This window comes from Mustela erminea, chromosome 12 (genome assembly GCF_009829155.1).
Source record: "Mustela erminea isolate mMusErm1 chromosome 12, mMusErm1.Pri, whole genome shotgun sequence".
In the NCBI taxonomy this organism is placed as follows: domain Eukaryota; kingdom Metazoa; phylum Chordata; class Mammalia; order Carnivora; family Mustelidae; genus Mustela; species Mustela erminea.
This window is the reverse complement of record NC_045625.1, coordinates 53,150,528-53,164,844: the sequence shown is the minus strand read 5'-3', so window position 1 is coordinate 53,164,844 and position 14,317 is coordinate 53,150,528. Positions and strand designations below refer to the sequence as shown.

Sequence of the window (14,317 nt, the reverse complement as noted above, 5' to 3'; positions counted from 1 at the left end):
CAAGGCTCCGGGTAACTCTGTCCCCTTTCTGGCCCAGGCCAATCAGAGTGTTTTCTAAAACTTAGTGACAAATTTACCACTGTAATGGATACTTATCATTAAACATTCATCAAAACCCAGAGAATGTACATCACAAGTGAATCCTAATGAAACTACGGACTTTAGATAATCATCACTGGCTTATCCCCTGTAGTACCTGATACTCATACAAGGTGTTAGTAACCGGGGAAAGTGGGCAGATGGGGTGTATGTGAGAACGCTGTTCAATTCTTCCATAAACCGAAATCTGCTCAGAAACTGAAGTATATCAAGTTAAAAAAAAAAATCATTAGTTGAGCCATCCTTTGACATGTTCTGGGATTTAGGTTGAACTGACTTTCCAGTAACACCCAACAGAGCTAGAAAATTTTCTGTAGAGCGGTGCAGGGCTACTGGCAACAAAAAAGAAGCCAGGCAAGCCACAGGGACTTCTGGCGTTCAGAACCGAGCACGATTGTGTCTGCGCTGTAGAGCTCTGCCCTTCCTCACGATCTGCAGACATCCAGCTACTCAGGCACCAGCAGGCCTTGCTGGCCACAGGACTCTCCCACACTGAGGGCTCCCCCAGGTGAACCCAGCGGCCACCATTCGGTCTCCTGCAGATGCATGAGTCCCGGACCCCTCTGTGCTCCGCTTAATTGCATTAAGAAGAGTGGAAACATAATCTGCTTACTTTGGCAGAATTGGGGGTGGGCTGCAGTGAGTGGGAGAACGCTCTCAGGCAATGAGATTAAAAATGGTTCAGTCCTAGCTCAAAAACAAAATCTCAGTAAACATCACAGGCTGCAAATTAAAAGTATCTGAATGTCTGATGAGATGACTTATTTGTTGAATACATGTGTGCACAAGAATATGGCAACGTATAAGAGTGGCTTACCATGACAATTACAAGCACAACCAAGTCAGAGAAGTGTTTTAAAAGAGAGAGTGGGCACCTGGGTGGCTCGGTCAATTAAGCAGCCGACTCTTGGTTTCTGCTCAGGGCATGATCTCAGGTTCTTAAGATCGGACCAGGCAATCAGCTCCACAGTCAGCCCGGAGTTCCTTTCTCTCCCTCTCTCTCTCCCTCTGCCCCTCCCCCTGTCCGCGCACACTTGCGCGTGCTCTCTCTCTCTCTAAGAAAGAAATAAAATCTTTAAAAAGAGAGACAAATAGGGTACACCAAGTGGTCTTGGTGTAAACATTTTCTTAAGTCTTCAAAACACAAATAGACTATTTTTTAAAAGTGGGTTTGCAAATCATTCCTCTAGAAGTGAGAACGTATTAGCCATAGGCATAGCGTCCGGACTAGCAGAGGAAGGCAGTTCACACTGTGATGTCACTGAGCATGACATAAACTCAACACAACGGAAAGTATTTCTGGGGAAGCCAGCTAACATACCTATCCTTCAGAGTATAGGCCAAAGGAGGTGAGACTCCGTTATTGGGTTTTTCTCAGTTCGATACATCAAATTCCAGGGGCACTGTTCATTTTATAACCGTGCTCAGGGTGGGGGTGGGAGGAGTGGTGGTGTTTGGGGTGCTGCTTTCACATACCAAATAGTAAACAGGGCCCGCAGAGTTCCTGCAGTGTGATGGTTGACCCCAATATCTCCTGAGGCCTGAGGGAAAGCAGTGGTTACAAACGAGATTTTGCTCTCATGGCTTCAGCCCCACTTGACTGCTGGAAGTAATTAAACAGCCTTCATGTGGGCTGAAGACGGTTTTTGTCATTGACAACATTCTAGAAACACTATAAGGTCAAAGTGTTGCCCTAATGTCACTCCTAAGCCAGCAGGGGCCCACCTCTGGCTTCATCTCAGGACAACTCCTGCATCATCTCAAATTTTTTCAGATGTAATTTGCCTGCGTGGGGTCCAGCCATCTGAAATCAGAAGTTCTCTAGTGATTCTCATGAGCCACCAGGTTTGAGAATCACTGCTGTGAACAAGAGCACTTTCTTTTCTTCACCTCGGAGTAGAGGTGGTAAAGGGGGCTTTAGTGCCCAAAGACAGAAGGTAGGTTTTTTGGCATATCTGAAAACCATCAGAGTGGAGTGAAGTGGTGGGTCTAGGGCTGGGGTCCCACCCAGAAGACCAGGACCAGGAAGAGGCTAAAAGCAAGATCCAGTTTGGGGAGCAATGGGGAAAAGGAGAGGGAGACAGGATGGCCCCAGACAGAGAGGAAATGAGGGAAACTGTCCAGACAGCCTAGCTGGGAGGCCATTCCTAGGAAGCTAGTCACATGCGTGACAAGTACAGACATGAGGCAGCGGTTTCCCAAAGTAGCAAACTCGTTAGAAAGGAAACAGTCTAAAATAAAAGACATTAACATCAAGTTTAGCCAGCAAAATTTTGGGCAAGGACTACTTTCCATTGCATTCCAACTTTCCCTCGCTGTGAATCTTTAAAGACACAGTTAAATATGTGTATTGCAACAGCAAACTTTATTACCCACAAGGCTAATATCTCTCCATGCTCCGCCCCCCCATATTATGATAGTTCGTGTTATGATAGAAATAATCATTTGGGTTTAGGCAGGAAGTCGGAGGTCTCCCTGAGATCATCACTTGTGGTCACTATTGATCAGAGTAAAAGGGGAGTTGAGGCTCTCTCCTTAATCGTCTGCTGCAGAATATAAACACTCAGACCTTCTGGTCTATAAATTAAAAATCCCTCACGTGACTCCAAAGTCTAATTCCTCCCATCCAAGTGCTAACTAGGCCCAACCCCGCTTACCTTCCGAGATCAGATGAGATCAGGTGCGTTCAGGGTGGTATGGCCGTAGACCAAAGTCTAATTCCTTTTTGTGTTCCTAGTGTGCCAGTTTCTTCGCGTCAGTTCTTCAATGAAACAGGAGCCACCATTGCATGCCTCTTCCAACATTTGCTACCAAGTTCATGAACCTCGATCCTTTCCGCTGGAGCCCATCTCACTACCTACAGCCTTCTACTTAGGATTCACAATTTGGCTTCTTCTGCTCAATTCAAAAAAAAATTTTGCCTCTAGCCTTCTGCTTAGGATTCACAATTTGAGTTTTTTCTGCTCAATTAAAAAAAAAAAAAAAGATCGATCCTTTGAAGGAAATAAAACTGTTTTTTTTTCTTTTTATATTAATAAAAAGTCAGGTAATAACTCCACAATGTTTATATCATGTTCTCTACCTTACACATCTCTTCATAGACAGACATCAATTAAGCCTTTGAACGAAGGATAAGCACTCTAAGCCATTCACTTTCTGAACACTTCAGAGGTTCACAAGAACCTCAACCTACAAAATAAATGTTACTTAAACCTTCTCAGACTTCCTTTCATCATCTGTGGAGTGAGGATCTGTAACACTAATTTCACAAGGTTGTTGTAAAGATTGCGTTTGTTGTCATTCTTAATTAACAAATTCAAATGCTCTCACTTCCTGGGCATCTGTGCTCCTTACCAAGTCATCCCCTCGAAGTCTTCAGTCTTGGTCTTAAGATGTCTGAAAAATCTAGGTCTTAGATTTTGAAGTTCTGATGTCAGATCTCTCTGGCCATAGAGCTAATGATTCAGAGGCGATACCTCCAAGCCCTGGGCTGTCCATGATAGCAAGCCTGCTGTGCAACACCACAGATCATCCCTGACTATGTCTCTTTTATCTCAAGTGGTTGTCATCATTTGCCATATATATATATATGGAGAGAGAGAAAGCGCTAGATTTTTTTTTTTTTTTCGAGAGGGCAGAGGGGCGGAAAGAGAGAGAGAAGCCTAAAGCAGGCCTCACACTCAGCGCAACACTCAATGCAGGGCTCAATCTCACAACACTGAGATCACAATCTGAGCCAAAATTAAGAGTCAGACACTTAACTGACTGAGCCATAGAGGCATCCCATCATTTGCCATTCTTAATGCAGACAAACACTTCAGTGGGGGAAGGGATATACGAAGACTTGAGCTTTCCTACCACTGAATCTCATAGCCTGTGATTTCCACACACTACAAGGAGTTTCATGCCAGAGCAACTTACAAAGTTACAGACCAGGAAATGTCAGGCGCCCAGGTGGCTCCGTTGGTTGAGCGACTGCCTTCGGCTCAGGTCATGATCCGGGAGTCCCTGGGATCAAGTCCTGCATTGGGCTCCCTGCTCAGTAAGGGGTTTGCTTCTCCCTCTGATCTTCCCCCCTCTCATGCTCCCTCTTTCTCTTTCTCTCTCTCTCAAATAAATAAATAAAATCTTAAAAAAAAAAAAAAAGGAAATGTCTCTGTATTGGGGGTAAAATAAAGGCCACTGGTTTCCAATGAAGCAATCCAGCAACAACCAACATAGGAGGCTTCATAGCATCTGCAAGGCAAACGAGGACACGGCACATCGTTCCCTCCTAACCTGAACGGTTAAACTGGCGTTGTGCGGGCTTCGTAGCCAAATAAGAAAAGCAGAATGGGTTTCACCTAGAATTTTTAGAAGTTCAAAGCTAGTCCTGCCCAAGGAGGTTTCCTCATCTCCCCAACCTGAAGTCAAGCTCCAAATCCAGAGTGTATTACAAATGGATTTCTAAACGTGAATTTATAGGTCCATGGGTTTTATTCGATTTCCTTCTGCTGCAGTTTTGTCCTCAGCATTTAGAAGATCAGTTAAGTAACAACAAGCAGAGGCTTGATCTGGTGGCCTGGTCTTTATGGGTTGAATTTTGTTCTCCCAAAATACATAGATCGAAGTCTTAACCCCCAGTACCTCAGAATGTGACTATATTTAGAGACAGAGTCTTTAAAGAGGTAATTAAATTAAAATAAGGTCATTAGGGTAGCCCTTGATCCAGTATCATTCATGTCCTTCTAAAAAGAAAAAATTAGGACACAGGTGGGTAACTGAGGAAACACCATGTAAAGACACAGGGAGAAGAAATCAGTTCCACAAGCCAAGGAGAGAGGCCTCATGAGGAAACAGCCCTATTAAAACCTTGATCTTGGACTCCTAGACTCGAGAATTGTGAAAAAATAAATTTGTACTGTTTAAACCACCAAGTCTATAGTTCATCGTTATGGCAGCCATAGCAAATTCATACATATGGTACACACGGATGAAGAGTGTGAAAGTCTTGGGTAGCTACGTAATAGAGTCCAATGGCCACTCAACTCCTGCTCCTTTTCTATACTGAAAAGTTACCCCCAGTGACCTCTTAATCACCAATCAATACCTCCAGCAGTGGCTATTTTTAATTGTTACAGAATTCTAAGGGCTTAAGGCACCAACTGTTCTCCAGTACTGGAGCAAAGTTGTTTTAAAATGCTATAGCGCTTCACGCCGACCTACTGTGTGAAAGCAGTGGATCTTCGTGGAGGCCGCAGTCAGGGAGGAGATCAAAGTTACCGAGCTGTGGCAGATGGGGAGGAGGAGCCTGATTTTTTTTTTTTTCTTAGAGATTTTATTTAAGAGAGAGAGAGAACATGATCAGTTAAAGGGGCAGAGGAAAGAGGGAGAAGCAGACTTCCTGTGGAGCAGGGAGCCTGATGCAGGGTTTGACCCCAGGACCTCAGGACCATGACCTGAGTCAAAGGCAGAGCCTGAACCGATGGAGTCACCCAGGTGTCCTAGAGTCTGATTTTCTTAAGATGAGGCAATTATTGAAAGAAAAGGTGAAGGAAGTAAGGAGAGTGACAGGAGAGGAAAGGAAGAGAAAATGCCCTTGCATCTGGAATTTGCAAAGAGCCGTGGGTACTGGGACCGCAACAGGATGGGTTCACCAGTGCACAACCACGTCCTGCACATTACACAGCAATGACTTTGTGCTACAAAAGGTTATACTGTCTTTTCAGAAATTAAGCAGAGATTTATTCCGTACTTAGTAGAAATTAGTTCTTCAAGTGCCTTCCCATTCTTGTGTGCTTTTTTAAAATTTTTGTTACTTTGATAAATGGATTTTAATGGGCATGCCAGTGGCCCTCCCCAAATCCAAGCCCAAAACAGAAAAGTGGCCACACCGGTGAGTCCTGAGGACACAGAGACCTTAGATTTGAACGCTGGTCCTGTCGCCTGACATCATCTTGGCCAAGTACAGTTCTCTTAGTCTCAGTTGTCTTAACAGTGAAAAGGGGCTGAAACACCAGCCTGGAGTCATGCTGTGAGAATCGGATGCACAAATACGTGTGTAGACAACTAGAACACAGTGAGAACTCAGCAAATGTTGGCTCTGACCACTGCTACTTCCACTGGTGTCACTATGACTCTTATTCCTACTACTTGTCAAACATCCTCTTTTCTCCTTTCCCACCATATGCCTCCCCTTGACCAACTAGCCTACATCCTCACCACTTGTGTTCCCGAAGAGGACCACTTGATTTTGATAGCCTCCAGTCCAATGAAATAGCTGTCCCAAAGGCTGCCAGGGATCCACCATTACATACGTCAACTTGAACTTTTCTCCAACAATCCTCTCTGATCTTGACAGTACACAATGGTGCCCTCCACCCACTGTCTGCATAACTGCTTCTGTACCAGGTTCTATACCTCTGTATACTCCTGGTTCTCTTTCGACCTAACCACTGCCTTTTTCTCTTTCATTTGTTCTTCTTTCTCTTTCTTTCTTTCTTTCTTTCTTTCTTTTTTTTTTTTTTTATCTTCTCTGGGTCATGGTGCACTGCCAAAAATATGACATTTCTTAAAATTTTCACCTCAGCTAGCTTCTCTCTATGTATCCACTCTGGCTAACACTTCTAGACGTATGTGTTCCCAGACCATAGCCCAACCCCGTCCCATAGCCTCCAGTGACATGGTCACAAGGACCTGCTGCATCCTCCCCATCTCTACACCCCTGTCCACGTATGCCCCTGCCTGGAATGTCTTTGCTTCCATCCTGATTAAAACCTTTAAGTATTAAGGTATTGTGAAATGCTTCCTTCAAGATGTCCAAAGACATGATCATTCCATTTGGCAAATTTCCTTTCTGCTGTAGCAGAAGAATCACATTTTATTTAAACCTATCATGGGGCATTTATCACATCCTACCTGATGGTGTAGGTATTTATCTACGTGTTTTGAAGGCAGGAGGATGAACTATTACTGCATGTGACAGGCATTCAACACCCATTTGATAAATGGGTTTTAATGGGCAGGCCAGTGGCCCTCCCCAAATCCAAGCCCCAAACAGAAAAGCAGCCACACCGGTGTAGCCCTGAGGACAGTGGTAAATGAAATCAGCAAATACAGTCAAACTATGCTTTCATACACTGATGTCACTGAACTCTTTTCATTTAAACTTGAACATATCTGTGAGTCTGGGCTATAGAGATGTTGTGTCTAGTTTCCTCTCTAAAAACAAAATAAAAAGAGGTTAGGGGTACCCTTTCTCTTAAGAGAAACATCTTCAGGGGTGCCCATAGCTCCATGTTTGGTTTCCTCTGGTTAAATAATTTCCCAAAATCCTCTGCAAAGTTACAGAAGACAAGCTCATCCAATTCACAAACAACACAAATCCAAAAAAGTCAACTGTTATCAGTGAGGATACAATCAAGATCCACGCTCTCAACAACTGGAGGCTAGAATAATAGACTGAAGCCAGTAAGTTCACTTTCCACAGCACAAATGTAAAACTGCTTTCCCAAAAACGGATTGCATGTGAACGGGAAAGTGCAGACCTGCTTGGACAGTAATTTATGAAAGAAATAGTCTGTCTTCGAATGATTCGAAAGAAGAGAGTCTTTACTCTCTGGGTTCAGGGTGCAGATAGATAGATAAATCTTTTTTAAAGATTATGAATGCCCTTCCCCAACTTCTACGAAACTCCCACTTGCCTGGCTAAATTCTGTCCCTCCTTCAGGTCTCGGTCTCCCAGACCAGTTCTATCTGCTTGCAGAGAATCCTGGGATACCCTCCCCGCATGTGGCATTTCATTGTTTCTTTGCAGTCATTTGATTAAAAGTCAACTTTGAGGGGCACTTGGGTGGTTTAGTGGGTTAAAGCTTCTGCCTTCCGCTCAGGTCATGATCTCAGGGTCCTGGGTTCAAGGCCTGCATCAGGTTCTCTGCTCAGCGCCTCTCTCTCTGCCTGCCTTTCTGCCCACTTGTGATCTCTACCTGTCAAATAAATAAATAAAATCTTTAAAAAAAAAAAAAAAGTCAACCTTTTTACCCTAGTCTGTAAGCTTCTCGGAGATAACAACCATGATTGCTCTGTTCACTCAAGTCCCTCCTCTCCTGGTCATCTTCTCTGGCCCAGAGAAACTTAGTAAATATTAGCTGAGTGACTGGCTTATCACAGTGCAAACACCGGAGCTATAAGAAAACACTGTTGGAAGAGAAATACCGAGGCTGGGGGCAGGGGGGAGTGCGGGGTGAGCAGCGCATGTCTGAATGGCTATGTTTTGTCGTTTTCTCTTTGGTGAATAGCTCACAAACTGCCTGTGGTACAATCCCCGAGTTTCAAATTCTTAAACATTTGCCCCAGAAGTGGGACCCCTGGCCACAATGGAGCAAAATCCTCCCTGCCAAAAACCTAAAATGATGTCTTTATATATGAAACGGCTATAAAAGTTTTCCATTCTGGAGGGTCAGGAAGAAGTGAGGGCAGACTGATTTTCACACTGCCCTTGCTTTCTCTGTACTAATCCCTCAGATGGTCCCGGAGCTCATGGGTCTGTTCCAGCTGGGAGAAGGAATCAAGTGGGACCAAAGCCAGGGAAGTGGTGGGATAACATCTATTCTTCCCCGTCCATGAAATCTAGAAGAAAGCTTGATTTCTCATTTCTGTTTTCACCTATGGACTGAGCAGCTTGCCACAGGCATGGTTCTTTCCAGCCTTCACACCTGTGTTAGTAGAAATACTCATGGATCCTTGTCATTCATCATGGATCATGCTAGGTGCTTTCCAAATGTCCTTTAGCCCCATGAACATCCGGTAAGTGTCCGTACCCTCACTTGACACAGAGGAAACTAAGTAACTGGGCCAGCATTACCGAACCAAAGAATATTGTAGCCAAGGACTGGAACCCAGCTGAAATTTATTCAAAGATCTTTTTTTTTTCCCTATTACACCACTTCAATTTAATATTTGAGCTCTCCTATTAATACTTCCTTTTGGTTTCAAAACAATCAATAATGCTTATTGGATGAAACCGAATTAGACCACCAGGATATAACAAAGAGGAAGATTTGCATAAAACAGCATTAGTGTACTGCTATTGTGTGTTGTTGTGTTGGCCTTTCCCAGGAGGGGAATCGCTTTAATGGGAAAAACAAATCTGGGCTACGAAAGGGATAGGACAGGAAACACCCAGCAACTTTGAAACATGTGGATGAATTCTCATCTGGGAATGTCAGTCCCTTCTGAAATTCTCCTAACTTCACAGTGGTTTTGGCTGATCATTGACAAAATGAAGAATTTGTGTACTAATAGGAAATGGAGATCCCAGGATGAAAATGCCATGGCGTTGAGGGCGACTTCACAAGATATGAAGTCATTTTTTGTGGGAAGAATTTAGGGAGCATTTGTAAGTCCTGAGCAGCTGATAACACTTGACAGAAGGCAGAGGTAGGATCCTAGGGATTTGGAAAACTACAGGAAGGACGTGGAGCTCAGTGGGTCCTGGAGTGTTATCTGTTCTGGTCTCTAGAGAAGTCAGATATGAAAGTTTCAATGATAAAATTGAGAGTGAAGAGTAACATATAATCTAAGAAGCCTTTGCAAATGCACAAAAGAAGTATTTTTGACATCGTATCAGCAACCCCATAAATAGGGAGGGGTAAGAGTGAAACCAAAGACTATTTTGTTACCTCCTTTAACCCTACCAACAAGAGGCCAAGAACTTTTGGTCAAAAATATCCTAACTTTGCAGTATCCCTGTACGCTGTCCTCCAGTGAGTAGTTCTTCCCACCAAACATAGTATCTGCAGGCAGCCAGAAGAGCCCAGATCACAGCTATATTTTCTTATCTTGATGGCCAAGTTTTAGAACCCTTTGAAATGCAGCAGTCGGCAGTCACAGCAGTAAGAGAAACTGTAGTACAGACAAAATGCGGATTTCATTAGGGAACTGGTTTTTTTCTTTCCCAGACCCTCAAAGGTCTCTGCTGGAGCCTCTCACCTAGTATCACAAAAGCTATTAAATCACTTGAATGAAAGGGTCAGGGGCCAGAGCTGGCCAGCCCGGTTCAGACCACCCAGCACTCCACAGGGGGAGCAACACCAGATTCAGACAAGATAAGAAGCTGCTGTCCTAGGTAACCTGGCCCAGGGAAACAGCCTTTCCAGAGAGCTACAGGAGCCCATTGTGGGGGATGACTGTGTGCTCTGCAAAGGCAGAATTTGTCTAACTCACTCTACCGGCAGTCTTGGTCTCTGACGAGAGAAAGAAGAGTTAAAAGATATTTTTGAAAAATCGTTAAGAAAAGCAAGAAGCCAAATCTTTGGGCCTGTTTTCAAAGCAAATGCTAAAAAGCTCCTATTCCCCCTTGTCTGTGTTTTGAAGACTGAACCGTGTCCGCCAATGTCAGAGTATCATAGCTGGAAAGATACTCAAATTCACTTAAGCCAACTCTTTTGTTTTATTGATGGAGGAGGTGAAGTTTGGGGAGTATTAGCTGGCTCATCCAAGACTGGTAGCAAGTTTATTTCAAGACTTGAAACACCATGAGGACAAGGGCTCTGTCCACACTATACATGCTGATCTTTCCACAGTCCTTGGAAAGTAGCACTGGACCGGGCATGTAGCAGGCACCTGCAAACATTTGGAGTGAGGTTGGGGGTCGGGGGGAAGGAAACTGATGACCACATCCTATTTTCTTTTTCCTATAAATATACAATGGCATAAAACGTCATTGGGGATGGGGATGGAGGCTGAGTTCTTACCTTCATTTGTTGTCAAACGAGGACCTCAGCATACTAGAGGAATCCCTTTCTCCCAATCTCTGTGGGATGGCCTAATCTAAACTCAGTTTCTAGGAATTAGACTGCTCCTGAAGTGTCCCAAGAAATAATCCAGCTCAGTTCAGCCCCACTCAGCCTAGCCCATCCCCAGAAGCAGAGTATCCCTGGGAGGCTGATTAAAAATTGAGAACAGCCCTGGGTGGAAAGATTCTAAGACAAGCATTGCTTGGTCGTGTGCTAGGTCAAGTCAGACCACACATCCCATCACATGGAGGAGGGAACATGGTGTGAGAGCACCTTTGGTTCTGCCCAAGTCCCGTCCTCACTTGTGAAAATGGAAAGGCATGGATGGAAAGAAGAGCAAGGAAACAGTGATGAGGTTGGTGGGAAAGCTGGTCGAAAGCCCTGCTTTATCAGCCAAGCATGCAAAGCCATGTTGCATATAACTTTTATGCTCAACATCACCTGAAATTCAAGTTGATCATTTAGATATGAGGTTTAATATTAACCAGCCACAAGACAAGCATTTAATTGCCCAGGACAACACAGAGCTGTGCTTATCCAAAAGGGATCTCACCTGCTTCAGAATCACCGGGATAAACTCTCAGGCCCTCCCCAGGCCTAAAGTGGGAGGGTGTGGCCTAGGCACCTGCCTTTCAGCAAGCTCCCAAGTGGTTCCTAGGACACCAAGTTCTGAGAATCGGCGAGAAAGAGAAAGAGCAAAGTTGTCGACATTTTCCTAGAATCATACTAAAGGCACTTTTATCAAGTATAAGCAGGGAGTGGGGAGCAATTCTTCAAGCTTTAATGAGAGCCAGGGATGGTTATTGTCAGTTTTCCGGAGCAGAAACCTGGGGAATGTTTGGATCACTAGGTCTGGGCTGCAAAGCAGCCGTGAAGAGGTTAATCTCTCCAGCAAGATTCCCAGGCCATAAACTCTAACCAGCCCCCGGAAATGCTCTTTTTAAGCTTTGTAATTCACACCAGGCAACAAGACTGAGCACAAGAGTCCAAAAAAAAAAAAAAAGGCAGAAAGGAAAATTAAATGCCTTGAAAATTACTTCTGTGATCCAGATGAAAACTAAAAGAAACTCTTCACTACAGCACCAAATCTGGGTAATAAGAAAGAACTTAAACATCAGTTTAAACTGAAGTTTAAACTTCAGAACAAAATGATTTCTTTGCCTCTCCAACACTCCCTCTCATCCCCATAAAAATAGAAACCATGCTTTTAAAAAATATATATCTCTAAATAGAACTAAACCAAAGTCAGGTATCCAAAACTCCATCTCGGGCAAACTTCCCCCTCTCTGAATACCGTGAGGATAGCACCCGTTGTGTTAGTTTTTTCATTTCCCTTTGCCATTTCATGTAGCTAAGAAACCTTCTGATCCAGGGTGGCGGCGCGGGTGGGTTACAAAATTTAAAATGGTGATTTCACTGGTGAGTGCCATGGGGACGGGTCCAGAAACCTTATAATCTGTGGTCCATACTAAAGAGACTCCCGTGGTAGGCATATGGGTTTTTAACAGGGCAAACTGCCACCTTCCTGAGTTGACATGAGAACTAAACTTTGGCAAGCGGACTCTGCACACTTCTTGCGAGGAGACGGGAAGCGAACGCTACCACGCAAACCACCTCTGGAGCTTTCTGCTAACAGAACATTCGGAAGATGAGAGGAAGGACGTAAAGCAGATACTTACAGGTAGTGGTTTTCCTTTCCAAGCTAAAAAGCTAGAAACCCGGGGCCCAGGGCAGGCGGGAAGGCGGGGGCGAGTCACTGACCCAGTAATCTCGGGTTTAAAGGGCTGGGAGAGGAAGGGGGCAGGAACTAGATCCCAGGAAAGGAAAAGAGCTGAAATTCCAGTCTTTCAGGTCAGCGGAGTGTTCGCTTTCTTTGTACTAGAAATCCCTTCACCCACCCCGCAGGGCAAGGCAGACCCGAAGTTCCCATACTCACTCCGCGGTCCTTGCTGGTGCTCTCCGAGGCGGCGGCGGCAGCGGCGGCAGCTGCGGCCGCGGAAACTTCCCGACGGCCAAGCCTCAGGACTCCCCCTGCGGAGGGCATGATAAAGGGTGCGTGCGGAGCTGGCGGGAGCCCGACCTCCCTGGCGCAGAGCCAGCGCTCCCCAGTCCCTTCTGCTGGCTGGCCCCGCAGGGACCCAACTGAGCTTTTGTTAAAAAGGTCCCTTGCTCGTCTTCCTGGCGGCTCCCCAGCCTCCCCTTGCACTATGAGTTCTGTACTAACTGCTCTGCCACGGCTGAGCCGAAGCTGCCTCTCCCGCCCGCGGCACACGGGCACACGCGCACACGCGCTCGCACACACGCGGACACACGGACGCACACGGCATATACACAGTCGCCCAAACACACCGCGCACCGGCGCCCGCAGGCCACCCACACACGGACCCACGCTCACGGGCGTGCACACATTCACGCAGCCCCCCCACGCGTGTGTGCGCACACTCACACATGCCACTCACATAGCACACACCCGTGCACTCACACCCACCCACACTCGTCCTCTCACAGACACACACCCGCCGTAAGCACACGCACAAGCTTTTTTCACGGACCTTCAAACTCTTCAAACACTTCCCCCCCCACCAACCTCTTTTCTTCAAACACATTCCTCCCGGGAAAGGTTTTTATTCAAATTCAGGCAAGATGCATCGGCGGGCACTCCCGAAAGGGGGAGGCAGGGGAACTGGCCCCTTTTAACTCTTGTCACAGCCTTTAAAGAAAAAGAGGAGCTTCTGTTTGTAAGTCCCTCCTTCGGGGTTCAACCTACAGGGCTTTCCACGCGTTGGACTTCTTTTTAAAAAGTCACAAACGTTCCAGTCATCTCATCTCATTGACACCGGGTGCGTGACCCCGTCGACTGAGACACATCACAGGTCAAGAAACAGCCCTGCAGAAATTCATTTCATTAAACTTGCCAGGGTTCAGTGGGCAGGTAGAAGTCTTGCTCCCTGACAACTGCGTAATGAAACGTCTTCCTGTGTTTCATCTCCACCAGAAAAAAAAAAAAAAAAAGTAATAGCATGCCATCTGTCCCAACTTTTAAATTGACCATAAATAGAGAAGTCCAAGTATTATCTCACTTTGGGGGAAATGTTTCTGTTGAGACATGTCTGGTTGTTCTAAACTTCAGCGAAAAGAACAAGGCGCTGTAAACCCAGTCCCCCCTAGATTGTGTTTCCCTGTCACAAGGTGACAAGCCATATCCCCTTCCTTGAAAACAATGAGAAGAAAGAAGGAAAGTGAAAAGAAAGGGGAAAAAATTGTATGAGGGAGGGAGGAAGGGAGGGACGGAAGGAAGGAAAGAGAAGAACAATTATTTTATTTTACAGTATGCTTTATGGATGCCTTAGGAAGGAGGGGTATATATACACTTACTCAGTGTCACCAGAACTTTAAAATCTTCAAGAATCTCTCAGCTCAGGATGCCTGGGTGGCTCAGTCAG

General features: G+C 45.3%; 1 protein-coding gene across 7 annotated transcripts in view; it reads right to left on the bottom strand.

Moving 5' to 3' along the window:
• The window catches only part of FREM1 (FRAS1 related extracellular matrix 1), a 173,974-nt gene extending 160,387 nt beyond the window's left edge, over window positions 1-13,587 (bottom strand). For 2 of the 7 annotated variants that reach the window (XM_032307889.1, XM_032307890.1), the window contains exon 1: window positions 12,811-13,350. The gene's annotated coding sequence lies outside the window, so the exon portion shown is untranslated. Of the gene's footprint in view, window positions 1-12,553; window positions 12,762-12,810; window positions 13,352-13,461 lie in introns of those variants that run through there. The other 5 variants (XM_032307887.1, XR_004277487.1, XM_032307891.1 and 2 more) reach the window with 5 other exon arrangements.
• Between the last annotated feature and the right edge of the window lie 730 nt (window positions 13,588-14,317).